The sequence below is a fragment of the Eulemur rufifrons genome, chromosome 2 (genome assembly GCF_041146395.1).
Source record: "Eulemur rufifrons isolate Redbay chromosome 2, OSU_ERuf_1, whole genome shotgun sequence".
NCBI lineage: Eukaryota > Metazoa > Chordata > Mammalia > Primates > Lemuridae > Eulemur > Eulemur rufifrons.
This window is the reverse complement of record NC_090984.1, coordinates 100,340,304-100,351,024: the sequence shown is the minus strand read 5'-3', so window position 1 is coordinate 100,351,024 and position 10,721 is coordinate 100,340,304.

The window sequence follows — 10,721 nt, the reverse complement described above, 5'->3', positions numbered from 1 at the left end:
GCCTCAGCTTCCCGAGTAGCTGGGACTACAGGCGTGTGCCACCACACCAGGCTAAGTTTTTCTATTTTTAGTAGAGACCGGTCGCTCTTACTCAGGCTGGTCTGGAACTCCTGACCTCAAGTGATCCTCCCACGTCGGCCTCCCAGAGTGCTAGGATTGCAGGTGCGAGCCAGCGCGCCCTGCCCAGAGGCCTTGTCTTTCAAAGTCTGCACCACGGTGTTTGCGTGTGTGTTCTCTGTGTAGCCTATCTTTCCCCGCAGTCTCACATCTGAGGACACTGGCTTCTTACTAGCTGTGTGGCCTCTGAGCCTCATTCCTTACAGGTGTAAAAATAGCCAAATGGGGTAACAGTTATTATTTTTCATACTGGGCTCTCATTTTGCTCCATTTAGGCAAAGATTAGAGATAACAAGTTAGGCCCCAGGTGTTTTAATTAAACCAAGCAAAGAGGGTAGTTGTGTTGTGAGTTTCCTCTTCAAAGAGGCAGTTATGTGCTGTGAGTTTATTTCTCTTAATTTCTGTTTGATAGTTTATTTTCCTCTGTTGATAGGTTATTAGTAAGGCCATCTTTCAAGTATATATTTTTTTAAAAGATATTAATACATTTTTTAAAAACTAGTCAAAACTACCCCAAACTGTTGTTTCTTAGGCTGTGGGGTATTGTGTATGGTTTTAATTTTCTGCTTGGTCCAGAATTTCTATCAGAAAATCTAAGTGTTTTTTATAATTAAATAGAGTTTTGTTTTTTTTTAAATTGAGGTAAAATATACAATCATAAAACCTACCATTTTAATCTTCTAAAATTTTTTTTATGCAGTACCATTTTAACCATTAAAAATGCATTTTTTTTTTTTTTTTGACATAGGGTCTCACTTTGTTCCCCAGGCTGGAGTGCCCTGATGTGATCATAGCTCACTGCACCCTCAAACTCCTGGACTCAAGGGATCCTCTCACCTCAGCCTCCCAAGTAACTGGGATTATAGGCTCATGCAACTGCACCTGGCCATTTTAACCATTTTTAAGTGTACGATTCAGTCACATTAAGTACATTCACATTGTTGTATAACCTTCACCACCATCCATCTCCAGAACTTCTTCATCATCCCAAACTGAATCTCTTCACCCATCAAGAAATAACTCCCCAGTCTTCCCTCCTCCCACCCCCTGGGAACCACTATTACACTTTCTGTCTCTATGAATTTGACTCTTCTAGGTACATTGTATAAGTGGAATCATACGATATTTGTTCTTTTATGTCTGGCTTATTTCACTTAACATAATGTCTTCAAGGTGGATCCATCTACTTGAAGCATGTATCAGAATTTTACTCCCTTTTAAGGCTGATTGACACTCTGTTGTATGTAAATACCACATTTTGTTTATCCATTCATCTATCGATGGACACTTGGGTTGCTTCTACCTTTGACTATTGCAAATATACTGGGTATACAAATATCTGTTCAAGCAGTGAGCCCAAGAAGGGAAACACGTTTCCTAATAATTTTAGCTACTCTTGTAGCATTGGCCTTCTTGCATAAGAAAGCTTCTATATAACTAAAAAGCATGTATTGAAAATGACAATTGAATGAAATCCTTCTATAAATGTTCAAATGGTCCATCAGGTAGCAGAAATGTATCCAAAGCTTTGTCTTCCCAGAATTATGGGTTTGACAAACTAAACATTGGTCACAGATCATTTTAGCCATTTAGAACAGTCACACCACACACACACACACACACACATATAAAATAATTTGGATCATTTTATCTCTTCCATGATGAGTCATGGAGTATACAGCTTTTACTAATGGAAGCTTTAAAGACTCAGGAAGGACCCAGTGGCTGTCCACGCTCTCCAAGAGTCACACTTAACATTGGATTTATATTCTCTTAAATGCCAATTTTATTTCTCCAATTTAGGTGCATAGTGCTGTTTATGAGATGGATTATCATAGGTCATTTGATTTGGACCATGGAGTTCATTCAAAATGGCATATCTAAAGAATTTTAGTACTGGCTGATTTAGCATGAGAATCTGGCAAGGTACTTTCTTGGTATTCACTTAATTTTTATCCTGCTTAGGTTAGCAGTTTCATAAACAAGTCAGTCTCTTTGTTAGAGTCCTGGAAATTCTTCTCCAGTCCAAATAATATGATCTTAAAGTTATCAAAAACTTGTATTTAAGAGTGTTTGTAAGGGGAGGAGGGTATGGGTGAAATCATACCTAACAGGTACAATGTATACTATGTGGGTGATGGGCACACTTAGAACTTTAACTCAAGCTGTACAAAAGCAATCCATGTAACCAAAACATTTGCTCATCCTCTCCACTGCTACTTAATCTCCTTCATCCACACAGTTCAATTAATTCCATTTTTCCTGATCCCCAAATTCTGGCTACATTATTAGTCATTAACATAATTTTTAAAAGGGGTACTTCAAGTCCTGGATTACTAATAGGCCCACAGACATACTGGTCATCATCTCCTTGTGAAACAAACCAATTTATCCTGACAGTAGGGAATATTTCCAGGCCTAAGACTCTGTCTAGTTGACCCAGGTCCTGCTATTCAGGTGGTCACGATCTGTTGTTTCCAGGCAAGGCTGGCATTGCTGACCAACCTGGACATTGACTTTAGTGCCTGGATCCAGCTGTGTTCAGACCCTTAGACTTTGCCACCCCCCCCCCCCCGCCCCCCGCCCCGCCCCCTGGAAAAGGATGAGAGGTTACTTACATTCTCTGGTCTGAGAATGAAAGACTAAAAAAGTTAAAGATTTATACCTTTTTCAGGGTTCCTCAAAAAATTAAACATAAAATTAGATAAATAACTGCAAAATATGTGAGGCTTTCAAGAAAAATACTAAGAGCAACACCTGGTGTTAGTAATAGACCCTTTACCACTGAAGCTTCTATGTGCGCCACCCTGTTCCCACTCAGAGGTAATGACCACTTTCAATTTGGGTTTATTAATTCCTTAGTTTTCTTTATAGTTTTATCATGTTTGCATCCTTAAAAAAATAGTTTTTTAGTTTTGCTGATTTTTGAAAATTACATAAATGAAAGTATTCTCTTTTTTCCTTGATCAGACTTAAGCTTTTATTTTAGCTGAATGCAAATCTTATGAGTTCATCCACTTTTTAAAAAATAGTGTCTTGCTAAGGCATGATGTACATACCATTACAATTCACTTATTTAGTGCACAATTCAGTGCTTTTTCAGTAGATTCACCATGTTGTACAACTGTCATCACTACTTAATTCCTCAATATTTTCATCACCCCAAGTAAAAACCCTGTGCCAATTAGCAGTCACTTCCTATTTTCCCTTAACTCTCTCTACTCTCAGCCCCAGGCAACCACTCATCTACTTTCTGACTCTATAGATTTGTCTATTCTGGACATTTCTTATAAATGGGATCATATAATACGGGGTCTGTTGTGACTGGCTTCTTTCACTTACCATATTGTTTGCAAGGTTCATCCATGTTACTTAATACACCCATGTATTAGTACTTCATTCCCTCTTTATTGCTGAATAATATTCTGTTGTGTGGATGTATTACTTTTATTTATCCATTCATCAGTTGATGGACATTTGGGTTGTATACACTTCTTGGCTATTGGGAATAATGCTTCAATGAACATTTGTGTACAAGTTTTTGTGTGGTCATAGGGTCTCATTTCTCTTGGATATATACCTAGGACTAGCATTGCTGGGACATAGGGTAATTCTGTGTTTAACCTTTGTGGATATGTTAGACTTCCAAAGTAGCTTCACCATATTATAATCCCACCAGCAGTGTATGAGGGTTCCAATTTCTCCATGTCATTACCAACACTTGTTATTATATGCCTTTTTATTATAGCCACCCTAGTGGGTTGCAGTAATGTCTTGTTGTGATTTTAATTTGCATTTTTCTGATGGCTACTAATGTTGAACATATTTTCATGTGCTCATTGGCCATTTGTATAACTTCTCTGGGGAAATGTCTATTCTTAATAGTTACGTTTAATATTAGGTTGTCTTATTTTTGAGTTCTAAGAGTTCTTTATATATTCTAGATATAAATCTCCTATCAGATATATGATCTGAAAATAATTTTTCCCATTCCATAGGGTATCTTTTCACTTTCTTGATGGTGTACTTTCAAAGCACAAAAAATATTTCATTTTGATGAAGTCCAATTTATTTACTTTTTTGCTTGAGTTTTGGGTAACATATTTAATGGAAACATACTTGCTTAATTTTTCTACAATTTGCTTTTTTTACTCAATATTTTTCTGAGATTCAATTATTTGATGTGTTGGGTCACTGTAGTTCATACATTTAACTGCTTCATCATATTACATTTTACTAATAGCCCACAATTTATTAATCTATTCTATTGTTAGTGACCATTTTGACCATTTTCAGCTTTTTGCTAGTACAAGCAGTTCTACTATGAGTTTTTGTCTCCTGGTGCATATATGAAGAGTTTCACTAGAATAAACATTCTCAAAATGTGGTATATAGACCCGTGGGTAAAGATAAAAACCTATTTTTATACTAATGATGTTATTTGCCTTTTTCACTGTGTTGACATTTGCACTGATATAAGAATGGGTCAAAATGCTGCTGCCTTAGCATGAATAAGGCAGTGACACCAAACTGTGTTGTAATCATTCCATTCCTTACCACCACCACTGGCAGAAAGGGGGAAAAAAGAAATTTCAATGAGAAATATTCCTGTTGAAGCTGTAAAACTTACAGCTTTAAGTATTAATAAATCTTCACCCTAGAGTACACTTCTTTTTAATCTGTTTGACAAATTGAGAAGTATACATAAAGCACTTCTGCTGCAATTGAAGTATGGTTATCTTGAGTAAAAGCCCTTAATGTGATTGAGTTGTGAACTGAACTAGCTACTTTTTTTCATAGAACGCCAATTTAAAATGATTCACATTAACACTTGCATATTTGGCAGACATTTTCTCAAAAGGTTACTACTAAGTAAGCCCATTGGTTCAAATTAACAACTTTGTCACCCATGATGAGATTTGAGCTTTCAAGAGAAAATCAGAATTTAGGAAATCCTGTATCTACCTCTGTCAGCTTGATGTGTCCTCTGAGATTCCGACTTGTAGGTCTAGCTGCCTATTTGGAGTCTTCACTTGGCTGTCCAACGGTCACTCAAACTTAACGTGGCAAAAATTGAAACCTAGATTTTTTGACCAGGCATAGTGGCTCATGCCTTTAATCCTAGCATTTTGGGAGGCCAAGGTGGGAGGATTGCTTTGGGCCAGGAATTTGAGACCAGCCTGAGCAAGAGCAAGACCCCGTCTCTACAAAAAATAGAAAAAGTAGCCGGGACGTAGTGGCTCATGCCTGTAATCCCAGCTACTTGAGAGGCTGAGGCAGGAGAATTGATGAAGCCCAGGAGTCAGAGGTTGCAGTGAGCTATGATGACACCATGGCATTCTAGCCAGGGCAACAGAGCAAGACTCTATGTCTCAAAAAAGAAAAAAGAAACCTAGATTTTTCTCCCCAGACCTGCTTTTTTCCCACTGTTCTCTGTTTTAGTAAATGGCACCACCATTCATCCATTGGCTTAGAGGAAAAAAAGCTTAGAATCATCCTTGTCTGTCTTTTCCATCCCACACTCTATCCAGAATTAAATCTGGTAGCTCTACTTTGGAATGTAACTGACCACTTTTCATCACCTGCACCACTACCAGACTAGTCTAAGATGATCATCTTTCATGGGGACGACTACAGTAGCCTCCCAACTGGCCTCACTGCATCAATGCTAACACTGCCTTCAGGTGATTCTCCAGATAGTAGCCAGAATGATATTTTTATGGTTTTTTTTTTTTTTTTTTTTTTTGAGACAGAGTCTCACTCTGTTGCCCGGGCTAGAGTGAGTGCCATGGCGTCAGCCTAGCTCACAGCAACCTCAAACTCCTGGGCTCAAGCAATCCTACTGCCTCAGCCTCCCGAGTAGCTGGGACTACAGGCATGCGCCACTATGCCCGGCTAATTTTTTCTGTATAGATTTTTAGTTGTCCATATAATTTCTTTCTATTTTTAGTAGAGACAGGGTCTCGCTCTTGCTCAGGCTGGTCTCGAACTCCTGACCTCGAGCGATCCACCCGCCTCGGCCTCCCAGAGTGCTAGGATTACAGGCGTGAGCCACCGCGCCCGGCCCAGAATGATATTTTTAAATCTTAATTTAAAAATTAAATCATGCCACTTCCCTATTTTCAACTCCCCAGAGGGGCTTCCCATAACACATCCGCTGGCTGCCTCTCTGACTTCCTTTTCTCTTCCTCTTCCCCTCACCTGCTTTGCTTCGGAACAAGCACATGCTTCCACCACAGGTCTGTGCCTTCACTGTCCCCTGAGCCTGGAGCATGAATCACTCCCTATGCTCCATTGGGTTGCTGCTCAAAGACCACTTCTTCACAGATGCCGTCCCTGACCAGCCTGTTTAAAATATCACCCCCTCCTCATGCTCTAACCTTACTCTGCTCTTTATTCTTCATAGCATTTATCACTTGATTTTCTGTCTCCCCAACTAGAGTAAATGCTCCTTGATGGCAAAGACTTTCTCTTTGTTCATCTTAGCCAGGAGCTTAGAACTCTGTTTGCCCTGCAGTAGGCTCTCCATATATGTTGAAGGAAGTGGAATGACTGAGGCAATACTAGAAAAGAGAAGAGGTTTTCTGTTTTCTTTGGAATTCCTTTCAACAAGGAATTCAAGCAGATTTATTTCACCGTGACAAAGTGAATGCTATATTAACACTTAATATAAATCAATTGTGAATGTACTTAAGGAGATATGGAGCTTAACCAAATTGGTTAAAGTGACTTTCCTTCTTGAGATTTTTATTTCATTATTTATCAATGATGATTTCTTAGGACAAGGTTAAACGTAATAATTCTTTTATCTTAGATGTTTATTTTATATTCTGCAGAGGTACCTACTGTCTCTTGAGGTTAAGCTATTTTTTATTCTCTGACTAGAAATCAATACTGTCCATGACCTAATCCCTTTTCTTAAAGTAATGAATTGAGCATAGTCGGAAAATCAACCTTATTTGTTGTCCTTGATTGGAATATACAGTCCATTTGCATTCAGTGTGGTTCCTGATATAATTGAGAGTAAATGTACCACTTTATTATTTACTATCTATCCAGCTTGTTCTATATTGTTTTCCCCTGTGCCTCCTCTATTAGCTTATTGCAATGTGTCTCTTTGGATTTTTTAACATCTACTATAAGTCAGTATTTTTGCCACTTTCTGAAAAATTCAATCGTCTTGGAACACCAGCTCCATTTACCCTCTTCCTACATATACTGTTTAATTCTACATATTGATATAGTTCAAATCCTATAGTAAATTGTTTGTAAATAAAACATATTTACCCTATTTATTACACTTAATGTCTTCATGCATCTCTAACCTTTCACCTAGAATTATTTTCCTTCCACCTAAAGAATACTCTTTATGGCTAGGCACGGTGGCTCATGCCTGTAATCCTAGCACTCTTGGAGGCAGAGGCAAGGAGGATCATTGGAGCTCAGGAGTTCGAGATCAGCCTGAGCAAGAGCGAGACCCCGTCTCTACTAAAAATAGAAAGAAATTAGCTGGACAACTAAAAATACATATATAAAAAAAAATTAGCTGGGCATGGTGATGCATGCCTGTAGTCCCAGCTACTCGGGATGCTGAGGCAGGAGGATCGCTTGAGCCCAGGAGTTTGAGGTTGCTGTGATCTAGGCTGACACCACAGCACTCTGGGCAACAGAGTGAGACTCTGTCTCAAAAAAAAAAAAAAGAATACTTTTTCCTTTATTGCAGGTTTACTATATTAATTCTCTACATTCTTACTTTTATGAAAATGACTTTATTTTGGTGTCATTAATTTTTTTTGAATATACTCTATGAAGAACAATTACCTTTAAAGTGGGGCACAGTGGTTCACGCCTATAATCCTAGCTACTCAGGAGGCTGAGGCAGGAGGATCTTTGAGGCCAGGAGTTCAAGACCAGCCTGAGTAACATAGCAATACTCTATCTCTATTGGGGAAAAAAAAAATTAAATACCTTCAATTTTAATGATCCTCCTCTAGGTTAGAATTGACTCCTAGGTTGTTAGATGTTTCTTTCAATACTTTGAAGATATTCCAATGCTTTTTTGCTTCCATTATGGTTGTTGAGAAGTTAGTTGTTAGTCTTATATATTGCTCCTTTGCATGTTGTCTTTTTTCTGTGGCTGCTGGTTAAATTGTTTACCTTTATTTCAACAGTGTTTCTGTTCTTCATTGCTACATAACAAACAGCTATGTGGACAGGTTGTATTTTCCAAAGACAACTGCAATAGTATCTCCCATCCTACATGGCCTTCTAGAACTTGACCATTCCTCTATCAAGAAAAACGAGTCTATATTCATTTTCCTTAAACTCAAACAGGTCTTTGTGTCTACCTCAACCAACAGAGTACAATGGAAGTTATGTTATGTGACTTCCAAAAGCTAGATCATGAACAATGCCATGTTAAAAAAAAAAAAAACAAAAAACAACCACGTATTTCTGCCTTGCTCTCTTGATACATTCATGATTGAACCCCAGATTCAATGCTGTAGGAAGCCTAAGCATCCTATGGAGCAAGTCATATGCACAGGAATCATAGCAACCTTTAGGACTAGGTGGCAGGTGGAAGCTTCAAGGGCCTCAAGGAGACCATTAGTGAAAGCCTAAGGGCCCCAGGAAGGCTATTACTGAGGGCTTAAAGGGAGAGCTAGAAAAATATGTTGGAAGTTGGAGGCAACACTGACACCTGCTGTTAGGTAAAAACTAAAAAATATACCTAATGAATGCAATGACCTACTTAAGGTGATTTCCCCAGCAGAATACTGAAAGTAACCAGGTTTTTTCTTGCTGCCTAAGACAAAATGTAGAGTGAGAAATAAAAATAAAATTCTAGGCCGAGTGCAGTGGCTCATGCCTATAATCCCCACATTTTGGGAGGCTGAGGTGGGAAAATCACTTGAGGCCAGAAGTCTGAGGTTGCAGTGAGCTATGATCAGAGCCACACTCCATTGCACTGCAGCCTGGGTGACAGAGCTAGACCCCATCTCAAAAATTTAAAAAAATTTTAAGCCCTCCATCCACTGAACGGACCCCCACCCTTGGCTAAGGGGACCCCAGAGAAGCCTTAAAAACTGAATTCCTGGCCATGACTGGACAGGAGGTCAGACACATCAGGTTATATACCCCCTTCCTCCTCCCTAACATCCATTATACTTTCTTTCCTAAAGGTTAACAGAAACCACCTTTTTTTTTTTTTTTTTTTGAGACAATCTCACTCCGTTGCCTGGGCTAGAGTGCCGTGGCATCAGCCTAGCTCACAGCAACCTCAAACTCCTAGGCTCAAGTGATCCTCCTGCCTCAGCCTCCTGAGTAGCTGGGACTACAGGCATGCGCCACCATGCCTAGCTAGTTTTTTTTCTATTTCAGTTGCTTGGCTAATTTCTTTCTATTTTTAGTAGAAATGGAGTTTGACTCTCGCTGAGGCTGGTCTCGAACTCCTGACCTCAAGCAATCCTCCCACCTTGGCCTCCCTGAGTGCTAGGATTACAAGTGTGAGCCACCATGCCTGGCCAGAAACCACCCTTTTGAGAGACTTGCTCCACCACTGATTTACACAACTGACTGGTATTTATTCTACATAAGAGATGACAGACCATGGACTGGTACTGACTGGTTTACAAAGGTTACTCCCCAGATACCTTTGTGTCCTGTTTCACCTTTGATTTATAGAGCCTAATTTTAATGTATTTAAATGTTGAGTTTCCATATCAAAGTGAACATGAAATGCATGTGACATGCATGTTTCCTTATTACACATGTGCAGGTCCCCCCTTCATGAATATTCATATCTCTTCTTGTAACCTGTTAAATATATATGCTTGGCCAACTCAGTCATCATAAATTCCTGTCTCATCCTTCCCTGCCTTAAAGTGCCCAGACCCTAGGCTACGCTTCCAAGCCTGGGAAAAAGCTAGCCTGTAGGCTGCAACCCTTTATAAGAAATAAAGCTCTCGGAGCTGCATACAGTGGTTCCCCCATATAATCCCCACTACTTGGGAGGCTGAGGCAGGAGGAGGCAGGAGGATTGCTTGAGCCAGGAGTTGGAGACCAGCCTAGGCAACATAGGGAGACACATCTCTAAGAAAATTTTTAAATATTTTAGACAGACAAAAGGCTCCCTAAAGAGCTCAAGGGTGTGCCAAACTGAGCCTGTCCATAAAATAAAACTTCTGGGACTCTTAAGGGTGTTGTCCTGTAGCATCCTCACAGGGAGCCCAAGATAGAGATGTTCTTATCTCCAACAGATTTATAGCCATGAACTGTCTAATGGAGCGAACCCCACTGAGATTTTTGGAAGACCCCGAAAGTTTTTAAGAGAAGTGTTCTGGTGGAAGCACTATGACCTCAACCTAAAGGGGGATGGGAAAGTGCAAAATAAAAAGAGAACTGTGGGCTCCCAATCCTTTCCACCTAGGAAGCAGGTTGAGCAGGCTATTTGATTGCTAATTCATTTTCTTATGGAAAATAAAGGTTTCAACTCAGAGGGTGTGACCGAGAACCACAGAGAACAACTCATAGAGGGTAAACTGAGTACTGATGAAAGAATTGGCAGCATGTTCTCAGGCAGATTTCAGAGTGGCTAAGGGCCA